This window comes from Leptinotarsa decemlineata, unplaced genomic scaffold, assembly GCF_025532065.1.
Source record: "Leptinotarsa decemlineata unplaced genomic scaffold, Ldec_3_MD MMD2_tig00026328_RagTag_RagTag, whole genome shotgun sequence".
Taxonomy (NCBI): domain Eukaryota; kingdom Metazoa; phylum Arthropoda; class Insecta; order Coleoptera; family Chrysomelidae; genus Leptinotarsa; species Leptinotarsa decemlineata.
In genome coordinates, this window is record NW_027412688.1 from 33954370 (window position 1) to 33978407 (window position 24038).

Genomic DNA, 24038 nt, shown 5'->3' on the forward strand with positions numbered 1-24038 from the left:
GCATAAAACCCATTGGAAACGAGATATTGGCAAAAAACATGCAAAAAGTCAGTTTTTTTGACTTTTGACCTTCAATTTTTGAAGTTGCGACCGTCGAATCATATGTGAATTTTGAAAATACTTTTATAATGCCAAAATACAGAGTTTATACAAATTTACAACTGTCAATTTTCCGAAATACAGACCTAAATCGACGTAAAATGACTGGACAATCGAAGCAGAAAGCGGAATTGTCTGACATGACATTATTATATATGGTTCGGAGACATTTATCTCCTTGGAGAAAACCGATGCCTGGGTTTTTGTGCCACTGAATTGAACCTATTTACTTTCACCCCAATTCGAAATCACTTCTAGATCCTCATTGAGATATGCAACCTCCTGCTGCCGGTAAAGATGTGCCTCCGTAGCTGAAGTCCTGGAATCCAAATAGAATAACAAGACGAATGTGCTGTCGTCAGCAAAGCAATATAATGAATTCTTGGTTTTTCCAACAAGTCGTTGATATACAATAAGAAGATCCTTGGGGAACACCAACGTTGATGGTACAAGTATTCGAGAGATATCCATCGACGGCCACTTGCAGGGACGTTCTTTCAGGAAGCTGAAGAGCCAAACACAAGAAAGATCTGGGCTCATAATGATCCTACAAATAGATGAAGAAAGACTTCAAAAAAATGCTTCCGCAGTCTATTTTAGATTCCATTTCACGACGTTAGGTACAACCTGGTAAGTCAATTACGTTTGTTCTTCGACTCAATAAACTGCATAGACCTATATAATCAGTTAGATCCACGGCAACTCAAAAGAAACACTCATTAACTCTCAGATAAATATCAACAATCAGTTCTTGAACTGAACACAACGCTTCAACCATCCCCGCATTCCCCAATTTCTATTCATCACCGTAACATGACTCCAAATTTAATTTTATGACTCTTCAGCCAATCATAAAACTCGGTTAGTAAAAATAATACCATAACGAACCGCCAGGTCTGCAATCCCCGTGGACTATTTCGCTGCCGGTTCATTTCTATGTATTGGTTTTTTTTGGCCTTTGAGAGTGCCGTCAACATTAATTGTGCACAATATCGTTTACTTCGAATATATCAGCATTGATGACATATAGTTCAGAAGTTACTATCTGATATAAAGGCCTACTCGAAAAACGAAGGATACTCATGAATTGGGCTTTTTTTTAAACATTTTTTGGGCCTCGGATTTTACGGGAAATATCAGAAATTTCTGAAAAAGAGTCGAATACAAAACTGTGAACAGTTCGAAAAATATAATGTTTCAGTTATCCTGATTTTCGGGATCATAAGTAATGATTCACTTATTCCTGAATCTGTCACTGACGAAAACCCACATCACTTCCAGCAAGACATCTCATTTTCCATTCACCAGAAGAATGCGCTCCTAGCCACGATCAGGAAACCTTTCTCGATAAAAAATCTAGGAATGTCTCGCCGCAGAAGGTATTTGGGTTTCCTCGGTATAGCGTATCGGTTTGACTAATCGATATTTCATTAGGAATTCAACAGACGGATTCGGTCGGAATTCCAATCGCAGAAACCAGATACGTTTCTCAGGCGTCCATTATCAAATATTAATAAAAGCGATTATTACATTTAGTTCACGTTGAATGGGAAAAATATCTGTCTGGTTCGTGATAGTCTAGGATTTTTCCACTTAACTGACGTTTCTAATAACCTACAATTGATAGGGATTTTCATGAAGGTGAGATTATCGTTTCGAGTTTCAGAGTCTTCATTAAGTTTCAGACAAATCTGAAATCAATGACATTACTAATGAAGTTTCAAGGAAAAACTTATAGTTGACTTATAGCTACATGCTTAAGAAAATCGAAACATTTTCCAAGACTGAGTCATAAAAAATACTTTGTTAAAATGTCATTGAGTTACACAGGTCAGCAGAATATCACAATGAGCGGGAAATCATCTCTCGATAAGTGAAAGTGAGTAATAAGCAATATAAAAATACACACAAAATACATCATCTTCATTTTCATCACGAAAGAGTTTCTGTGGTCAGCTGTGATGGCGTCATGGCAACAGAATTCAGAGTAGGGACGGAGTGAGAGATTAATAGATAGAGAGAATGTGAAAGAGAAATAGAAACTCGGAGAAGGAAATATAGGTATCCCACAGCTGCACGCATTAAACTCTATCGACGAATTTTTGTTATTACGGCTTGCGGAAATCGTCAGATTACATAATTTTCGTTATCCTCGAATATTTCCTTCGAAATAAAAAAAATTATCTAAGCTCGGGAATGTTGAAATGACGTTTATTTTTTTACAAGTTTGCTGCCCTCCCCTTTCTTTACGTCACTCTCAAATTGTCAGATTACTGGAATATACACTTTTTAGCATGTAATCAACTCATCCTACCTCAATCTGACGCGCTCGAGAATTTCTTTACGGCCTTTACGGCCTTATTTATATGGGGCTCATATTTGGTGGAGGTACTTACCCGGGTACAAGGTATACCCTTGTATATTAATCTGCCGCGCTTTAGTAAATCCCCGCTTGGGCTCCCCTATTATTATATCCACATTTGAAGTTTTGGCACTATGGCATTATCTAAGGAAATACTGTTCAACAACTTGATATACTAAGGAACGGTTAGTTTTTCAGGCTGAATTCGAGATTGAAATAGATGATCTCAATAATCGCAACCGAAAAAAAAACATTCAATAATTGCAGTTGATTTTCAGGGCCGTACCTACCCACTCACTCCTTAAGCACACTTATGTGATTATCAATGTTCCTGAACTTTTTGAAAGCGACTAGATTTTTTCGCCAGTATTAGAATCCATGACTATTTCATGAAATCCAATCGTACCGAAATACACAAACCATACATGAAACCATCCCAGTCAACAATGTGCAACTCATCAACAAAGCAGAATTAATAATACCAATCTAATACCATCTCCTACGCATCCATTCCCCATTTATCGACTATCATTCGTAGCCACCCAGTCGAATGATAACCTAACATAATTAACATCTCCCCTAACTATATGATTGAACTTTAATGGGTTTGGAATCTGTTCGGAATCATCTGATTTCACCAGGATACAAAACGTAAGCACGGTAATCCTTCGATATATCAGGCTGTTATTCGTGTATCGCTTGAAATGATTAGCGAACTTTGAGAGGAGAATGATGTGGTGGGTTTCACAGTTGCATTCCTCATGGTCGTGTTTCCTCCAGGATACATATAATAGTAAAAACAATAATTTACTTATCCAGTGTGATTCAAAAATATTACGCAAAAGGAGTAGAATGACTCACCCATTCAAACAACCTATACTCATTTTGATCAATTGCAAACTACTATCTAGAGTGAAATGTTCGAAATATATTTATACAGGCCATTTTTAATTGATAACACTATAGCTATCTCAAAAACAGTAAGACCCAAATTGGAAAAAAGGTGGTAAACCAAAATAATCTCTCATCAGATCAAGAATATCAGTGGCTGTTTTTGAAATACTCGCCAAAAACTAGAATTGTCGAGTTTTGTTTTTGTCTCTACCGCCTCCATTTTGAATGATATAAAAAAGGCAAAGGAACTCCTAATGCAGATTCATATTTGTTAAACTGTGATATAAACCAATGTGCGATGCGATGCGACGTTTCGTTCATTAGATTTCATGGTCAACTTCTTTTTTTTAATACGGACCTCTAGCGTTTTCAAAGATTTTTGCAGCCACTGTCATAACAGATTCAGCTTTGTATCACAATACATGTGTTTTCCAACGTTTTTCTCATCATCAATTAATGGTCATATGATTTCCAGTCAGAAAAAGTAGGGACTAATATTTTTTTTGTTCAAAACTCAAAGCTATACATAAATTAGACATTTGTAGGAACATGTAATATAACAGTAACAAACAGAAAATATTTTATGTCAAAATACTTTGAATTGCCATCAATCGTTCCTCAAAACATTTCAACTCTTGCAATAGTATTTTTATGACAATTTTCCAGCATTTGTGAATGTATAGCCATTCAAGCCCTCCTTACTACAAATCAAGTAAACGAGGTGGCCATTCAATAGGACCATTGTAAGAAATGGGAAACCTTGGGTGTGATACGAATACAAAATATACTATTTATTGACTTTTCTGATGATAATTTGATAATTCAAAAATCAATGACTACGATTCTAGACAGTCTCTGTCATAACAACTTATTCACATGACAACCGTTTCGATGGAAGTCTGTATAGAGGACAAACAATTTTCATTTCCAACATTCTCCCACCCTTTGCAAACTGATTTGCAAAATAAAAAATCAAGATTTGAAACAGTTTGGACTCTTCACCCTCGTTCCACTCTTTGTTATTCTGAACATTTTCTCTTTTTCTCCTGATTTCTTTCCATCTTCCTAATCAATTATAATTTGTAATACTTTTATAATTACCAATCCTGGAATTAACGAAAATATCAGTTCGTGGTCAAAATTCGATTGTTGTATAACTTGGTATGATCAAATAGCAGCTTGCTTCATTTACCATCTTGAACGCGTTGGCTTTGCTTGGTTTCTATGGCAGGAAAAATGAATGCGTTGTTGACTTCTGTTGAGAACCATCAGACGTTTATGAACATATCAAAGATGTATTCTAATGATAAAAGGACTGATATGATATTTAGTTATGCTATAAATAGAAATGCTCTCTTGGCAAGGAATATATATAAACGAATCGTCGTATTTCGAACATTCAAATTTTTAAACGATTAGAAAAAAATTGAGGGACTATGATGCATTTGACAGAAGTGTGTGTGGTTACTGGAAGTGTGAGGAATCAAATAAATTTTGTGGGTAAGCAAATATTACTACATAAAAATTTACACAGTGAAAACATTTTTTCAATTTAAGATTGGCCAGTTACAAAAATTATGCTAATAGAGATTGTTGCCCACAAAATGGGGATTTCTGTAAAATCCACCAGAAATATTTTCAAAAAGAACAAATATGAATGATACAGGATACGCAAAGTTCATCACCTCAATGAAAGTGATTACGGAAGGAGAGTACGATTTGCGAAATGGTTAAGACGTAGAAATAGGAGTGTTGGAATATGGACTGACGAATCAAAATTCGCCAACAATGGTTGGTTTAACAGAAATATCTATTATAGGTGGAATAATACAAATGAACATTCACACAGGGAAACCAATTTCTAAGAAAGGTTCAGAATAAATGTTTGGTTATGAATGGTGGAAACAAACATCCTTGGCTGGCCCTTTCTTTTATGATGATCATTTGAATAGTCAAATGTATCTTCATTTTCTATTTAATGAAGTCGATGGCTACTCAGATTAATTGCCACTGAATATCCGCCATGAAATACAATAATTTCAACAGGACGGCGCTCCTCTCCATAATGAAGCGATAGTGAGGAAACATTGAGTTGCAATATTCCCAAGAAAATGGATTGGAAACAATGGACCAATCAACTGGCCAGGTCGATCTCCAGATCTTACAACTTTGGATTTTTTGTCTGGGGATACATAAAGGATAATATTTCTTCAACACCAAGTACGGATATCGACCATCTCAAACAAAAAATACGAAATGCATGTATTAGTATCACACCTATTATGCAAGAAAATTACCATAGAAATTGTCTCGACCGACAACTTACGTGCATTCAACAAAGAGGTCGTCAATTCGAGCATTTAATGTAGTTTGCCATGTAGCTTTGATTTTCCTTATTGGTTTCATTTTTCCCAAAATTTCATGATAAAATAAATTGTTTATCTGTTTGATTGTTGTCACTTTTGATAGTGGTTATTTCAAATGAAACACTATATAAATATCAAATGTTATATACCCTTAGATTGTGAATTTATCGCTTCATCAATATCTGTAATGAAAAAGACAGGTCCGTATAAAAAAAAAAGTTGATGGTGGCCATGTTGACAAGAATCGTTTAATCGAATATTTATTATCACATCGTCCTATTACACTTCAAATACGAAAAACAGCATTTTTGGTTTTACCCGTATAACTGGAGAAGGGCGAGAGTCCCCTTAAATTTTTCTGGGCCATTGTATTATTCCCGATGACAGTAACCTTTTCACCAATTGAATCGTCTTCGTATCTGTTACGGTTTAGAATATAGTAATGTTACCACATGATGAAAGGAACGGCTTGTATAGAGAATACCGTGTAAGGGATGCAATGATATGTCATAATTTTCTGTCTCTGCACATCGTTACATCAAATTGTAGTTACATCACTTCCACAATGTTATTTCTTCATAAATCATAACCATTTCCTTCAACACAATAATAAACTAGTGGAATTTTAAAGCTGATTTACTGATCTTTCTGAATCTCAAAATAAAGCAAGCAAATTCACCGACCAACTCACTATGTCACAAGACGTCCTATTTGCCCAATTTATCAGAATATCCTGCCAGCAGTTCCATCTGTTTCAGCTCTTCTTTCAGTTCTTTTTAGAATGTTTTCTCATATGAATTATGTAATCAAAAAAGAAATACGTGAATCTTATTTCCAACGACTCGGTACGGCAATGGAAACAAAATTATTTTATACACCATAAAGATTCACCCAACTGCAAAAGAGCAAGGAACAATACATCATCGATATACAGCAGTTGAAATGTCTCTCTGATTTATTGGTTTTTGTGAACCTCAGAATGTGATCGGAACATTCTGCCACAAATTATGTGGCAACGGTTCATTAAATGGCTCAGTCCTGGCAGATATTGTTTATGACAGGGGCTCTAAAACATGCTTCAAAAGTCATCCCCAGCGATTCGAGTGGACAGGGTTCATTTTTGTTGACATCAGTTGGTTCAGTTGGATTGATTCAGGGAACTAACTATAGAGAATATTTGATTCTCAGTATTTTAATATTTCGAAGGAAGTATTTTTCAAAGTTGCATCGAGTGTGTAATAAATATTGTACAGAAGTATTTTTTTCTGGAGAAACTGATTGATGGATGTAGCCTTCACTACGTGGTATAAGATTATCATGAGAAATGAGAATGGAAACTTCCTAAGTTTCTTTTTGTAACTTACGTTACTGCAGTTCCGTTCAACATTCATTGTATTCTATCGGAATGAAAAGAGTCACGTGATATCCGGATGCAAATTTTGTCAACGCCACGAGAAGAAAGATACCCAGCTACCAAAAGAAAAAATTTCCACCAGACGTGATTAGGTAGCGGGCAGAGACTCCTTCATGGAGTCTGGATTAACTCCCCTACCTCCCGCTGCTTCGGGTACCCTCTGAACCGGAGGTAGCAACTTGTAAAGATCCTTTGTCCAAAGATACGGACAGAAGATGTGAGGTACCACCTCACCATAGTGTAGTATGATCGTGGTACGATCGTGGTACGAGAATGGATAGACAAAAGAGTGACTCCGGAATAACGAGAGATTTCCAAGCACGGCCGGCTTCAATGGGACTTCATGTGCATTCGAAATGGCCTACTCACTCGGAAATGGGAAAGCCCGAAGGAAAGAACCCACACATTCCAGATAATCCTACCGACGACCTATATCTCGAATGGAACTCCAGCAAAAGTGCGTGAGAGGTACTCCCGATACGTGGAAAAGTGGATCAAGCGCTATGACCTGTGCTCTTCGAGAAAGAGTCCGAAGACAAAGCAAAGAGGAAGGTTGAAGTAGTACTTCATTGGGCTCCTCCGAGATAATCGCAGTTGACATTCTGGGACCACTTCCTATGACCACATTCGGCAGTACCTTATAGTTGTGATGTGAACAACAAATACAATGATTGTATTCATTCGAAAATGTCCTTTTAGGAGGTACTCAAAGCAGTTCACATTTTATTGTATATGTAGAGAAACCAAGATCATCCCCAGAGGTCCCATATGGAAGTTCATAGAGCTGGTCAAGCCATGGTGGAAGAAAGAATTGAGTTTTGGCGACAGAACAAGATGACGTAAGGAATGTATTTAAATTATTTAGAACAATATACAGGTAATTTCTTCCAGCTGATCCCACCATTGCTGTCTTGGAAACGATAAGACCTACAAGGTCGGTTGAAGTGGATAAAAATTTATTATTTTGGCAAACTAGAAGTATTTTTTTCCTGATCGAGAATATGAGTGGTTGTTTTGGCAATATTCACCGAAAACTACAAATGTCGAATTTTATTTTTTGGCTCTACCGCCTCAATTTCGAATGATATAAAATGAAGACTGGGGAACCTTCAATACCGTTTCATATTTGTTCAAACCAATTTGCTAAGGGATGTTTCTCTCAAAATATTTCATCAACCTTTTTTGAATACAGAACTCTTTTTTTCATTAATTTTTATAGCTACTGTGATGACAGAATAAGCTATGCAATAAAGGTCCGAATTTGGGAAAATAAAGTTGATGATGGAATCTAATGAACGAAACGTCGCCGTTACTTCAAATTAACGCAGTAACAGGGTGAATTGAAAATTTTACATCTAAATGGAGTTCTCCATCATAGATTTTCATTTCTGTTCAGATTGTGGAAGATGAAAATCCCCAAAAAGGAAAGATCAAAATTTTTGTACAATCAGCATTATAACTGAAGTGTTTGAAGCAAGTCGTTAATAGAAATATTTAAAGTTAGAATTCAACTAAATTTACAGATCAATGAAGTTGGAATTGGAATTATTGGAAAAATATTGGAACTATTTTGAAAAATTCTTAATTTTTGTGTAAATCCGACTCTAAACTCGAAACATCTGCTGAAATCTTATATTTGTTGAATTTGGAATTTTAAATCAGAATTTCATTCAGTTTAGACTTTGAACACATGATTGAATGTATTACACATCAAACTCATAATTTTGACAAAATATCGAAAATCAGATGAATTTTATGTAATTTCAACTGAACCTAGTGAATCCCAATTCATTTTGAACTTGAAATTCCTAATTCGAAGTTGGGAGTTGGAAGTCAGAATTTTGACGTCATTTTCATAACCTAACCTATCAAAAACTCATCTGGCCATCTAATATCTAACCTATCTGAGTGTGAATTCAGATTTCCAACTCGAAACTCGCAGTTTCGTCTCAACTCGAAATTCTGAGACAGAAACTCTAGTCAAAATTCAGAAGTTATTTTGGTAACCCTAACCTATACCGGATATTCCTAATAGAATAGAATATATCTATGCTTTCCCGGTCGTTTTCACGACCGGGTGATAGGCTGAATGACCTGCATGATCAAACGTTTCATCTGCTTTTGCAGCAAACATCGTCAGATGAATGTGCGTTAACTGCGAGGATGAAGGTTGAATCCAAAAGTCTCAGCACCGACTGACTGGCGAACTTCGTGTTCACTGGTATTTATAATTTCAGAGGGTGGTAGGGGTGATGGTGGTGGGGAGACGGCGAGGTTTCTATGAGAATGCCCACTTCTGGTTGGTCCACAATTCTGCTGGGTCGTTGTGATTGATGCGCCCTGTTACCAGCTTGTTCCGATTGGTCCACGTTACTGACGGGTATGCTACTGGTGAGGTATACATCGGATTTGTATTATAGTCCATTTCTGACCATTTTTTCAAGGACAAAACAAAAGCACAAGACACTTGAACACCTCCCGTGGAAGTATCTATAGAAGAAAGACAAATCTCTCGATGTTACAGTCAATCAGTCTCCAATCAGGCGAATGGCTCTTTTCTGGGTGGAATCCAGCAACTTCAGGGTATGTTTGGGTGCAGAGCGCCATACATGAGAACAAAACTCCAAAAAATGGTTTGATCTGAGCTTCATAAAGCATGAGGTATGTACAATTTTCTGGTTAGGAACAGTGTTTCGAAATTTCCAGAAGCAGCTTTTGCTTTTGCGACATGATTGTGCCAAGACATATTGGTGTCCATTCCAACCCCCTTCTTCAGTATTGGATATCACTTTTTTATCGACGTATATCTCATTTTTCTCTGTTGAAATTGTTGGAATGCTCATAAATTCCAATGACGTTTCTATGAAGTCATGAGTGATAATACGTTGAATGAGACAGAACATCAGTATTCTTTATGTGGTATGTTTCTACTAACAGATATTTTACAATTGTGGATTTCTCTGGTTGTATGAGGCAGCAGTAGCATTTGTGTTCTTGTATCCTGGTGTTGATATTGCTTTTGGTAGTTCCAATGTAAACCGAGCCACAAGAGTAGAGTATAGAGTATACACCGCCGAATGTCAGAGGATTTCTTTCGCCCTTGGCTGATGTGATGATTTCACGTATTTGATTAGTTGGCTGGTTAATTGTCTTGATGTGTGACATTCTAACAGCTTTCCAGTGCTGTTGAAATTTCGAGTTTGCTGTTATAATTCCATTTTAAAAATCCGAATTCGAATTCAAAGCCAAGAATGTGAATGTGGGGTTACATTTATAAAAAAATCAAATTTTAAATTTGTGTTGCCCGTCGACGTCTTCATACGAACCAGAAACTTCTCGTGATATGATTTTCGTATTCATCTTTGACATGACAAACATGATTTTCTCACGCGGAAAATATCGCTACATCCCTCTCCGCGATTACACGGATAAACCTATCCATATGTGGGTGTGTTCCGCCTATCGAAACATAAAAAACGTTGCAGCCTCAGCAGTGCACATTACCCGGAGTGTTTTGCTAACTGATCGTCGACGCTCGACTGCGCCAGCGTCGTCGATGGAGAAGACGTCGCGTCGCTTCGGACCGCTATCAGTGCTCAGTGGTAAACACGTCGCGATCCTGCAATCACGCAGCAGAACATCTCGAGGATATCGCGTGACGGGCCTCTGTTAACACACACGTGATAATTTACTGGCAGGAATTTTACGAGGTTCCCCGCTGTTAATGGTGTCCGGACCGGCTGGAGATGATTAACTAGGGTTATTGAGAAGGTTATTATTTTTTATAGGGGTTCATTACACGATAGGGAGTAATAGGAGGAGGAGGGTATTATTTCGGTTGATGGCAGAGAAGTTTTGTAAAGTCCAGTGTGTTTACTATAACAGTGTGTATATGGAATACTAGTTAAATAGCATTCGTGCTATGACATCATTCGTTAAGACCTTGTTGAACTTATTTCAAAAATTCATTTTGAGGTGTCTCCAATTGATTCACAATAGACACTGATTCTCATATTTGGAATATATTCAGAGATTTCGGTACCTAATAATTTCAAAATCACATCAAAATCAGTGATATACGTATTTAAATACAAGAGAACAAGTCAACTTCATTTAAGTGCAGAATGACTTGAAATATTCACAAATTCATTATTTTTTCAGGAGAATAATGAGATATTATAGATATACTTTTTGTCCAAGAATAAATTGTAATTGACAAATATATATATATATATATATATATATATATATATATATATATATATATATATATATATATATATATATATATATATCTATATATATATATATATATATATATATATATATATATATATATTTATATATTTTTTTTTTATATGTAGTCAATGTAGTCAAGCTGCTGGAAAATTATTCCATGAAAATCAAAAAATAAATAGATAAGTACTCTTTGATCATTCCCATATTAATTTCAATTTAAGAGCCACCGGTATACAGCTGTGTTTCAGCCTATTGGGCATCGTCAGTACCGGGCAGGCGGTCCTCGATTGAAGACAAAATGAGAAAAAACCAAGGAAGTACTTGACAAAAAAAGCTGCGTAAACGCAAGCGAAACATAAGTGGAAGCACCTATTGGTGTGACACCCAAGTCAAAAAACTTGGCAAGTTAACTTGGGTCATCTCATTTTGTCTTCAGTCGAGGACCGCCTGCCCAATACTGAAGATGCCCAATAGGCTGAAACAGCTGTCTACTGGTGGCTCTTAAATTGAAATCAAAATGGGAATGATCAAAAAAGTACTTATCTATTCATTTTTTGATTTTCATGGAATTATTTTTCAGCAGTTTAACTGCATTAACTTTTCTAGATATTAAATATATATATATACAGTGTGACCCATTTTTAATGGGTCACACAAAACTTAAAGTTGTAAACCGATTTCAATAATTTTTTTTGAAATGTCAAGCACTAAGAGGTCTACCTTGGGACAAAATTTGAAATGTTTATTGAAGTTTCAGGGCATACTACGATATTTTTTCTTAGTCGAAAATCGGGATTTTTTATTAGCGATTTTTTATTGAAAAAATCAGTACGCCACTGGATTCAGAGTGCCTCCAAATAGGTGTGACCAAAATTTCATGGAAAAATATTCATTATTAACAAAGTTATGATAACTCAAAAATTCGAAAACTCACACAGCTAACAGTCACAAAAAACATCCTATAACAGATATAGCCGTGGGAATATTTTTTTTATGATTTCAACAATAAAGTGCCACCAGATAAAAAAAACAAATAGCGTAAATATTTTTAATGAAAATAACGGAATAACATTCAAGTTTTCACGCAAATTAACTAAAACTAAGACCTTATATTTCAATTTAAATTTTAGTTGTCATGGAAATGATATTACAGTTTGACACTTGTGAAAGATTTAAGTGTACTATTGTCAACAATATCCACCTTACAGTTCTTCGAATTATTTTGTGTCATGGCTGCAAGATTGAGCGTAAGAGAGAAAATTGAAATTGTACGCCTTTCGGGAGATGACGTTAGAAGTGCTAGAGAGGTTTGTAGAGTATTTAATGAGAGACATCCAGATCGTCCTCGTATTAGCTGCGGTACAGTAAATAAAATAAATAAAATATTCAATGAAACTAGTGCAGCATCAAAAATGATGTTAAAAAGTAATCCTGTACAAAGACGAAACAGGAATGACAGGAATGATCAAATCATTTTAGATTATTTCGGATATAATCCTTATGCCAGTATAAGGAATGCCACTTTAGATTTGAATATTCCACGAGAAACTATTCGGAGATGTCTCAAGGCGAAGAATATTAAACCTTTCAAGCCAAAATTATTACACACACTTCAAGAAAGCGACGAAGCAAGACGCCTGGAATATTGTTTATGGGCCCAAGGGGAATATTTAAACAATAGTAATTTCCTAAAAAATATTTTATATACCGACGAAGCCACTTTCACTACAAATGGGGTAGTGTCATCACAGAATTGTCGCTATTGGGCAGCGGATAATCCTAACTGGATAATAAACTGTAAAAGCCAGTATTCTCAAAAAGTCAACGTCTGGTGTGGAATATTGAACGAACGAATTATTGGTCCTTTCTTTTTTTAGGAAAACATTAATGCGTAGAAGTTTCTAGAATTTTTAAACACAGAGTTTTGGAATGCTATTCACGAGGTGCCAATCAATGAACGATCAAATCTAATTGTCCAGTTAGATGGGTGTTCAGTTCATTATGCCATAGCTGTGAGACAATGGCTTAACGAACATTTTCCAAACCGATGGATAGGCCGTGGTAGTCCGTTTATAGAGTGGCCACCCAGATCTCCAGACCTCACAGTTTTGGACTTTTTTCTTTGGGGACTTTTCACACAAAAGGTTTACAAAAACCGCTCAAGAATTCGACATGTATGTGCAGATATTAGCCCTCACGAAATAAGAAACGTAATCAGAAACATTCGTAAGCGCTACGACACATGTATAGAAATACTTGGTGGATTAGTAGAGTCTACTAGAATATGAGTTAGAATTAATTGTTGCACTGAATCGAAACATTTCAATAATTATTTATTAGTTACGTTCATTAACATTTTTTGCTTCATTGTTAGTTGAATTTTGTGAATGTAATTCCGTTATTTTCATTAAAAATATTTACGCTATTTGTTTTTTTTTTCACCTGGCGGCACTTTATTGTAACTGTTAGCTGTGTGAGTTTTCGAATTTTTGAGTTGTCATAACTTTGTTAATAATGAATATGTTCTCATGAAATTTTGGTCACACCTATTTAGGGGCACTCTGAATCCAGTGGCGTAGTGATTTTGTCAATAAAAAAATCGCTAATTAAAAATCCCGATTTTCGACTAAGAAAAAATATCGTAGTATGCCCTGAAACTTCAATTAACATTTCAAATGTTGTCCTATGGTAGACCTTTCAGTATATATATATATATATATATATATATATATATATATATATATATATATATATATATATATATATGTAAATTTGAACTTGCAATTAGTGTGTAGGACCACTTATGTCGTAGGAGTAGACTTTTATAGTAAACTCTCGTGGCATACAGTATTGTTTCCGATAGATCCACAAAAATGCCTATGTATACAAAAATACAGTTTCATGACATTTTCTGATTCAGTATTTTCCGTTAGCAGGAGTATTTTCTAGTAAGATTCATGAAGTTGGAATATATTTTATATTTTTCTGGATCAAAATCATCTATGCCACCCTTGCCCTTCGTTGCATTTTTCAAATACCGTTTACTTTCTGCCCTAACTGTTCACCTCATACTATCTTAGCACCTAAACGCCTAAAAAAGCTACTATATATCGAATACGTTATTGATTTTCATCAAGCATCGGTCAACTCCATCACATATCTCACCTTAGTAGTTTCACAGTAGGCATCATGAAAAATTGGTCGAAAACTCTCGATTTTGAAAGTGCGTCTACATTCCTGAATCGTATTGTTCAAAACGGATACAAAAAAGCGTAACCTAGTTTCGATTCAAGTGACAATAAAATCCAACTCCAATCCATTATAAAAATAACCGTCCAAGTAGATACTTCAATTCTGATGATGGGCCATTACGTTATATAAAAGAGTGTGAAAGCAGTTGATTATTAAACGAAACGGAAGGGCTTAACAACTTCTCTAATGGCCGCTGCAATCAAGGGCGCCCATTTTTATTTACTCAGTTTACTTTGCATCGTATTTCCTAGAAGCCATTTATAAAACAAGTTATCGATCAGCGCTGAATTTGAATATTCTCCACAAAGTGTGTGACTAATAATCGTAAAATTAGAGAAAGTATTTTTAACTATTTCTCTCTTACACGAAAGAAAAAATTTTTTCGAAACAAATACTTCTATATGAACACTGAATTATACAGAAGATACTTTCCTCTACTCAGTTTGTATTTCAAACATTCGTTGTGGAATGAAAATTAGATATCATTCACATGAGTTGTACTTTAAATGAATGGTAACATATTACACTTACATGGAACACTGTCATACACACTGGTATACATCGATGTTTTGCCTTAAGACATTTGCCTTGAGACTCTTCAGTATCAAAATGGATAACATTATAGAAAATACACACAATACAAGAAATATTCATCATATTGGTATTCATAGTTCTGAAAGCTCAAACTGTAGATTTTTCAGACGATATTGTTCAAAAAACGTGGAAGAATAACATCAGAATCAAAGTGAGCTGCATAATCTGAAGAACATACATATCTACCGAAATCAACTGAGGAACGACCACCATTTCCAACCAAACCAGTCTTGAAAGAGATATATGATTTGATACTTTTTCATGTAGATTATGCTTAAATACGATTTCAATAAGCAAGTAACTGTTATTAAAGGTGTAACTGGAACCTTTGTCGTAGAAGGAATCTAAAACAAACGCTTTTTCCAGGTTACTTCTTCTCCTGTTGATTGGTAAAATGTGCGTAGAGAAGAGAATTGCAGTTCTGATGTTTGGATTTATTTCACCGGAGGTTCCAGTTCAAACTTCGATTGGAATATACGAAACAACAAAACTGTTGATGTAAAATGCGATGAAAAGTAACAAAATCGTTCTCAGAAATCTGATAAAATAAATTGTCAATGATACAGAAGAATCCCCAAAGTTTATTCATTCTCCTTTTTGACGAAAGTGGAAGTTTCAAATACTCATGGAGTTTTGACAAATGATAATCTGATGTTATTGAAGAGTTTACGTAGTTTGAACAATCGGTTTTTTCTTCTACCTGAAATGGTAGAGAAACTGAAATGGGTACTTTTAGATTAATATATTTGCTTCATTTCATAAAGACAACTCAGTTGATCTGAATCAACTAAGTGCATCATAAGTTCTGTATCTTATTGCAGATTTGAAATAATTTTAGCAAAAAATTCATCATAGAAGTGGTCATACTGATCAACCTCATGTTGAAGTTTTGGTACACGGGGTGGTTTTTTTTTTTGTTTAGGGGTTCGCTTTTCAGGTGAAAATATATCAACTTCATCGTGGTTGAAACGGCTCTTGTCTCCGATGAAGGTTTGGTATTATCAGTGAAGCGTTAGTGGAATCAAATGAGTACTAGACGTCACTTCTATCTCAACTAGATCTGTCATGAACTGACCAGGTGAATTATTCTAAAACTGGTCTCTTGGTGATCATTAGAGCAAATTCTGCTGCCGAAAAACAAGAAGCATCTGTAGGAATTTCTTTCATGAGGAAACTTGCAAGAGTCTCTTTCGTGGAATTAGCCACGGTGAATATCTGTTACATTTCACAATGTGAAAACCTATAACGTTTTCACATAGTAGAGAGGATTATTCGAGATATCCATTCTCTCTTCTCTCTTCTGGATATTGTCATTAGATTGATTTTATTTCTGTTAGATTTTCCAGAAATCCTTTCAGACCTCAAAAACATTTCAGTTGATCTATACCTTTCAATCAGATGTTTCATTTAATCCTCTTTCTAGATCATAGTGTCATGCTATTCGACTAGTATACTCATAGCTGGTGTCACACCCAATTCCCCTTCGAAGATATGAGAAAAAGCTCCTTAAAAGCCTTAGCGGTCGCATCCATTACGCCATGGATAAAAATGAAATGGAAAGGCTTTAGTTTGCAGCAGAATGCTCGTCTCTCCCAATTATTGTTCCCAAGACAGGGCGGTAGTAAATACGACAAATCCTACTCGGTTGAGAGTGATTTATTTTATGGTGTCCTTTAATTCCTTTATGAAATAATGAGGGGAAGCGCAGATGTTTCGAATCACGAGGATTATTGTAGACTTCATTGCTATCAGAAAGCCTCCTTATAATAACGTGTATAAAACTCGTATAGTGACAGCAAAAGGTGATGAAAATATTCAGGGATTGAACTGTATCAGTGGCGTGTCGAAGAATACGTAATTTTCGAAATGGGGTAATCTTCGAAAGTTCTCAAAAATATCTCCAATGTTGTCTTATAAGATTTAAAATCAGAAACCTTTCCGAGCGGAGAGCTAATTTGAGAAATAGATAGATTTTTATTCAGTTCGATATCTGTATCACAAAGTTAATATAAGTACATATTAAGTAAACGATGTAGATGTAGATATTCTATTCCTCACAGTCTTAAGTCACCTGAGCTAAGCTTGTATTGTGTCCTGATGCACTAATTTAATAATTTAACTAGAGAGGAAACTCAGTTTTAGAAAACAATTTGAGGAGAAACATAATAATATGTAGGTTTATATGAATATATATAGATATAAATATTGATGTAGTGGATCAATGAAGAGTATACACTGATGGAGGTTTCTGATTCAGTCGTTCTTCAAGATAATTTTACGGTAATTATAATGGTTTGAAACGAATAGTTTTATTTCTTTCCTAAATTTTTGTGGCTATTGATATTGTTTATATATGTAGGTAGCTGTTTGTATAGTGTAGGACCAATGTAGGTAACAAATTTTTGGTTGTGGGTCAATCTGCATCGTGGTACGAGTATAATAATAACTTGGCTTTCCATCATGCGTGTATTCTGCATGTGAAAGGTCATATTAATGGGTTTACTTATCGCCCATAGTAAGCATTCTTAGAGGTATATTTTCCTTATGTTAAATAGGTCAGTTTCCTCATATGAGGACTCAGTTGAATATCTTCGAGATTTTCGTAAAAATATATTGAGATAAAAGTCTTTTGAAATATATATATCAATTGGGACTCGAGGTCTTTCACCCCGTGTGGTCACCTGGATCTACACTGCAATAATAAGACCTATGTTATCATACGGAGCCATTGCATGGGGACCGAAAGTTCTACAAGCAACGGCCATCCAAAAATTATATCGAATACAGCGATTGGCTATTTTCAAACATCACAGGAGCCATGAGAACAACACTGACCACTGCGATGAAATCAATTACTGGTCTAACCCCTCTGGATCTGGACGTTAATGAGGTTGCGTTATTGACCATGTTACGATTGCGCACGGCTGGTGTAAACCTCGAAGTAGGAATGGGTCAATGGGTCAATGGGTCGCCTATGGCGAGAAGCGCTCACTGCGCAACCTCTACTGCAGGCAGTCCAGGTTTATGTGTAATAAACCCTACAAAATACAAATATAATAGAACACAGATTCAGATGCTACAAATGCAATACACATATATACAGACGGCTCAAAAACCAAAGAAGGCTCAGGATGTGGAGTGTACTACAGATCACTAAGCCTAAGGATTCAAACAGAACTGGCTGGTATCTCAATCGCCACTAAAGAAATAACCAGGAAAGGAATTTCTGGCGAAAACATAACAATCTGCACTGATAGTAGACTAGCCATATTAGCCTTGAACAGACAACGTGTTACCTCACGGCTAGTACTAGAGTGCCACCAAGATGTAACCAAAGCCTCTGTAGATAATAACATTATCCTGAAGTGGGTACGACAGGAGTTAAGGTAATCGCATTGCCGACTCTCCAGTCAAGGAAGCGGCTGGACTAAGAATTTTAGGACCCAGTGACACCCACGGCCTGATGACTTCGACAATTGTGGAAATAGCCAAACGTAACACCCAAGCTCAATTCCTAAAGAGATGGGATAGAATCGAAGGATGGAATCTTATCAAGATCACCCTAGACGACCCTGGGAAGCTGGCGCCGAAGAAATATTTGGCGAAGGCCAGGAAAAATCTACGCTTAACAGTGGGATTTCCAAGTGGCCACTGTCAACTGAGAAAACACCAACAATACGGGGCCAGTGGACACACCTCTATGCAGTATGTGTGAACAGGAAGATGAAACTGCCAGGCATGTCCTATGCGAGTGTCCGGAGTTATCAATAAGAGAGTGTGTTTGGCGAGTATTGGCCCACACCTGCCGATATAACGGAGATGTTTCCTAGATGTTTCCTGGAAAAAACAGGATGGACGATGACGTAGGGAGACAACTCCTCGGGAGTATGTACAATGAGTCACATATGCCCTAAGTGCGGTGGGCTTACACTCACCCTCCCTAATCTACAGATACAGATGATCCAGCATAGTGATTGATCAATCGTTATACCCAAGTACTTAGTTGATTCTTTTTTATTTATTTCTAGGCAAGAGCAATGAGAATTTTCTGAGCAAGTTGATTTGCGAATAGGAAGTATTGTTTGTTTTGGTTGATCTTTTTTCGTAGAGGAGAAAATTATGAGTTTTGTTTTGTCTAGATTGAGGCTCAGTAAGTTAGTACTGAGCCAAGAAGCAATTTGTGTGATGCCAATTCCTGTTTTTTCATATATTTCATTCCTTGTTTCACCTACGAATGCTACAGCCGTATCATCAGCGTAAGACGTTGAATTTCCTTCGAAATTTCTAATGTTTAGAGTATTATTGACATACAGTTGAAATAGTATGGCACCCAAGACAGTCGATCACTATAAAAATCATTCATTTTTACTCTCAGTATTTTGTTTGATTAATAATCTATGAATAAATATAATGCAAGGTCTCTTACCATACGTTCTCCAATCTCTGAAAGAGTATGTTATGCTCGACTGTATCAAATGCCTTTGTCAGGTCTGAAAATATAGTTAAACATTTTTTCTGATCTTGAAAGCAGTTGAATACATTATTTGTTAGTTCAAAAACAGCTTGTTCTGTTGATATGTTCTTCCTGAATCCATATTGGGGGTTGAAAATGATTTTGTTGTTGTCAAAAAAATTTACTAATCTGTTTTTTGAACATTCTTCAAATTTTTTTGCGGAATTGTTTATAACTGTTATGGGTCTACGGTTGTTCATTTTTTGTTTGTCTCCAGCTTTATGATTTGGAATTGTGTTGGATTCTTTAAAGGGATCTTTCCAGGCAGGAAAATTGAGTTCAGAAGAAAGCATAATAGTTATATGGGATGAATGTGATATTTTTCAATGAAGGATACCGTGATTTTGTCCTAGAGAAGTCTCATTTTCCAATCCAGATATTATCTTTATGATTTTATTTTCTGTTACTAATGTTTTCTATAGGGGAGATATTGATTTATTTATTCTGTTTGACATGGTTCCACCTATATTCATGAAATATCAATTGAATTCTTTCGCTACTTCTTCATCCGTTTGTTTTCTGCCTTGTTCATTTGCATACTTTTGTGATGCGAGGTATCATTCGTTACTTCTTTTATTTCGTTCATAATAATTGTGAGTCAGCACGGAACAAACTCAAAAATCTAATATCTACAAGCTCAAGTGCGAAGACTGCAATGCCTTATATATAGGCCTAACTGGCCGCAGTTTCAACCAGAGATTCGAGGACCACTTGAGAAGTTATAGAAAACATTCACAATTTCACATGACATCCGGAAATTCTACACATTCAACCAAAATTCTATAACAAAGGATGCAGCACCAGATAGTCCGGTCTCTTTTTCTATTTTTCAATGACCGACATTTCTCACTCGAGTGCCAGGCTACTCCTATCAATAGTTAACAGGAGCTTCGTCGGGGGGGCGCAGCTGTTTTGCTTGGAGCAAAGTTTTCCGTAATTTACAATGCTGCGAGCAGAAAGAATGAAAGAAAGCAAGGAAACAGTGGAATATTGCCAATCAATTCACTGCAGATGAAGAAGAAATCGCATGAGAGGAGCGCAGTGTTCTACTGTTCAGAAGTTGAATCACTTCACTTTCTATAATAGTTGCTGGGTGATTGTAAATAGTGAAAATCAGTTTTTGGAATTTTTTCCTGACGTTTCACCGGCGCGAGTGGCTAGTTTCTTCAGAGTTTTAACCATCATGGCTTGCTGTCCGATGACTAACTTTAGGCTTCGTAAAGCGTACAGGTACAAGTGCAGGTACACGTACAGGTACAAATACAGGTACCAATACAACGGATTACCTGATAAGGCATAAATACGCTTTACGAAGCCTAAAAGTTAGTCATCGGACAGCAAGCCATGATGATTAAATCTCTGAAGAAGATAACCACTCGCGCCAGCGAAACGTCAGGAAGAAATTCCAAAAATCCACGGCTTTCAAACTCAAAAAACAGTGACACTGAAAACCTCAGCCGCGAAAGTCTAAACCATTTTGACACTAACACATTACTTGATAGACATGCCAATATCCAATTCGATAAACTTGCTTAACCGTGGTTATTCTTGGAAAGGTGGTAAGCATAGGTGGACTTGGTCATCTTCAGTTCAAAATTTCTTTGTGTTCTGAAACTCTCGTTCTGAAATTTCTGAACGTTTTTTCTATACGAACATTTGGAAATGATCCACATATTAGCTTGTATGTTATCAGTCTTGTATGCTGATGATTTTTTGGTAACCGTTAGTGTTTTGTAGGTGTAAGTATTATTTTCAATGACCTAATCTGATAGTTTTTCTATTGCTGAACAGAAAACCTGGCAATACTATTCACATAAGTATGGCCCGACTTCGTCTTTGACGAACAATATAAAAAATTAAATATAAATCAACTGGTAGTACAGCACAACATTTATTAATTCTCAGACGGTACTAACTTCGCCCAGTTAGCTATTTTTGAATAAGCGACACTAAATTCGGATGACCATAAAAAAATTAATCACTGTTATTGCAGTAACTGCTTCACTTTAATGAATTCGAAATGTTAATGGAAAAAACCATTAAATATTCAACCTCTCAAAATGTACTGAATTGTAGGATCCTTTTTTCATCCCGCTTAATTAGCGTTATGATTGGTATTCTGACTTTTCCCACTGAAGCTCTTAATTCGAAACTTTACTGTGATACGAACCATTATCTAGCTTCAATTCACATGAAACTCATTGTTGTTCGTAATGTAGAACACATAGCCTTGTTTGTCGACGAGCAACAAGACCTCAGTGGAATATACGTCTTCGAATAGTTCCTTTATAGAGATTCAAATACCCATTACAAAGGGTTCATATTTCTTACCGAAAGCTGGATCTGGGAAGTGAACTCTATTATTTCGAGGAATACAGCTTGTTAGACGAAATAAATCGAAGGAAGATACACCAAAGGGCTTTGGTGCCTTTGGTTGAAAGCCGTCCATTATTTTGAAGTGGTCGATGGCAACTTGCTTGAAAAAGCAGGGTTCAGGGTGGAAATGTCGAAAGTATAATGATGTATAAATCGAAAGGGTTATATTTTTAGGAGAGGTTGATTTTTCGGAAAAAGTTTTTGGTTTTCCCCTTCTCTATTTTGATACAAAAAAGTAGTAGTCTCCCAGAGATAGGAAGGAAACAATCAATTTCAAAACAAGAAACTCTGTACATAAATGTGTAGATCATGCACAAACTCTCTTTTCCAAAAATTAACTCCTAGTAAAAATGTAACCCTTTCAATTTAAACAAGATTTCTTTGACTGGGATTTGATCAAATGTCATTCCTCTACCAGTGAGGATGACAATGTTCCATGTAAGTTGAATTTCACCTCTTCTATTTAGTATATTGTGTAGGAGTTCTGTGAATGATATCTGATTCAATTCCATAACAGATGTTTGGAATAAAAACTGAGTAGAAATACGTGTTTTTTGTATAATTCAGTGTTCTTATGAAAGTATTTGTTTCAAGTAGGCTTTCTCTTCCAGTGTGTAGCTGAAAATTACTTTGTTGCATGATCTACACACCTTTGAATAGAGTAATTTTTTTTAATTGTTTTCTCTCTTCCTTTCTTTGGGAGATTCCCACAATTTTTGTATCAGAATGGAAAAGTAGAAAGCCAAAAACTTTCTTTTTTTATAGTGCTAAAATTTCATATAGGTTCTGAGGACAATGAAATGTTTGCACTTGAAAATGTCATAGTACAGCAAATTTCAACTTGCGGGTGAGAAATGAATATTTTTCGAATGAAAAAATAAAAATATTCTCGAAAAAGTTCGCATTCGAAAGCACATTTGCCGGTTATGATAACGAAGAAGGTCTCTTTTTCGAAATGTCCGCTGTATTGGAAGTACTGAACCTTTCATAGACAAAATTACTGATACACAGTAATTTTTTGAGATGCACTTTTCAGTTTGCCCTTTATTATACAGATTTTTTTTGTATCCTTCGTAGTTCCACGTTTTCTATATGTATCAAAATAAATATGTTTTATGTTCAATTAAAAACCGAAAACATTTCGCCAATGAATCTTTCATAAGAATAATTCAAATTCTATATCACGTATTCATTTCCATTGTGATTTTCCATGTTTCTTTGTCATTCGGTCATCTTCCAATTGTTCTTCCAATTGTATCTCTTTGTAATAAAATAATTTTCCATTACTATTGTTGAATGTATACATCTACACACTCCAACACCACTACAAAAAAGGTCAAATGAATGTAGACACATATAATTGAATGATTTCTCTTAATACAAACGCTTATACAACCTTCATATCCAATTAGGAAGGAGTTCAGATACTGTGAGAATCCATACAAGAGGGTATTCTTGTGTGGGAGAACAAAGTGATGAACTTATACTATGAGCATATACGTGTTTCTGTTCCTACGGTTGTGTCATGTCATAATAGTACAAAGTAAATATTGCAGAGAATCGATACTCGTGTAGGCAACACACTCTAGGAAAGCATGTTCTGGAAATATCGTGTGTAGCGAAGAGGTCAGTTCTTGGAGAATATGTCGACCGGAAATTACTTCAAAACATCAGTAAATGATGGAGAGATTACTTGAAGTAAGTGTGAGAAAGCTTTCCAGCGTACTGTTGACAGAGACAATAAACAGTATCTCCGATTTTGAGTAGGTAGGTGAAAAATGAAAAAGTGAATTGAATACTCAGTACAAAACGCTCTTTAAAAATATCTTTGAAAAGAGTTCTAATCAGAATAAAAATGTTAACCAACAGCAGGTTGATTATATTGATCCATCAATGACACTCCATTCGAAACAGATAGATGAAATGTTT

The 24038-nt window shown here is 35.8% G+C and overlaps 1 protein-coding gene across 1 annotated transcript in view; it reads left to right on the forward strand.

The window, feature by feature from the left end:
• Nucleotides 1-10675: 10675 nt before the first annotated feature.
• The window catches only part of Gycalpha99B (guanylate cyclase 1 soluble subunit alpha 2), a 174572-nt gene continuing 161209 nt past the window's right edge, over nt 10676-24038 (forward strand). The window contains 1 exon segment of the mRNA XM_023161878.2: nt 10676-10906. The gene's annotated coding sequence lies outside the window, so the exon portion shown is untranslated.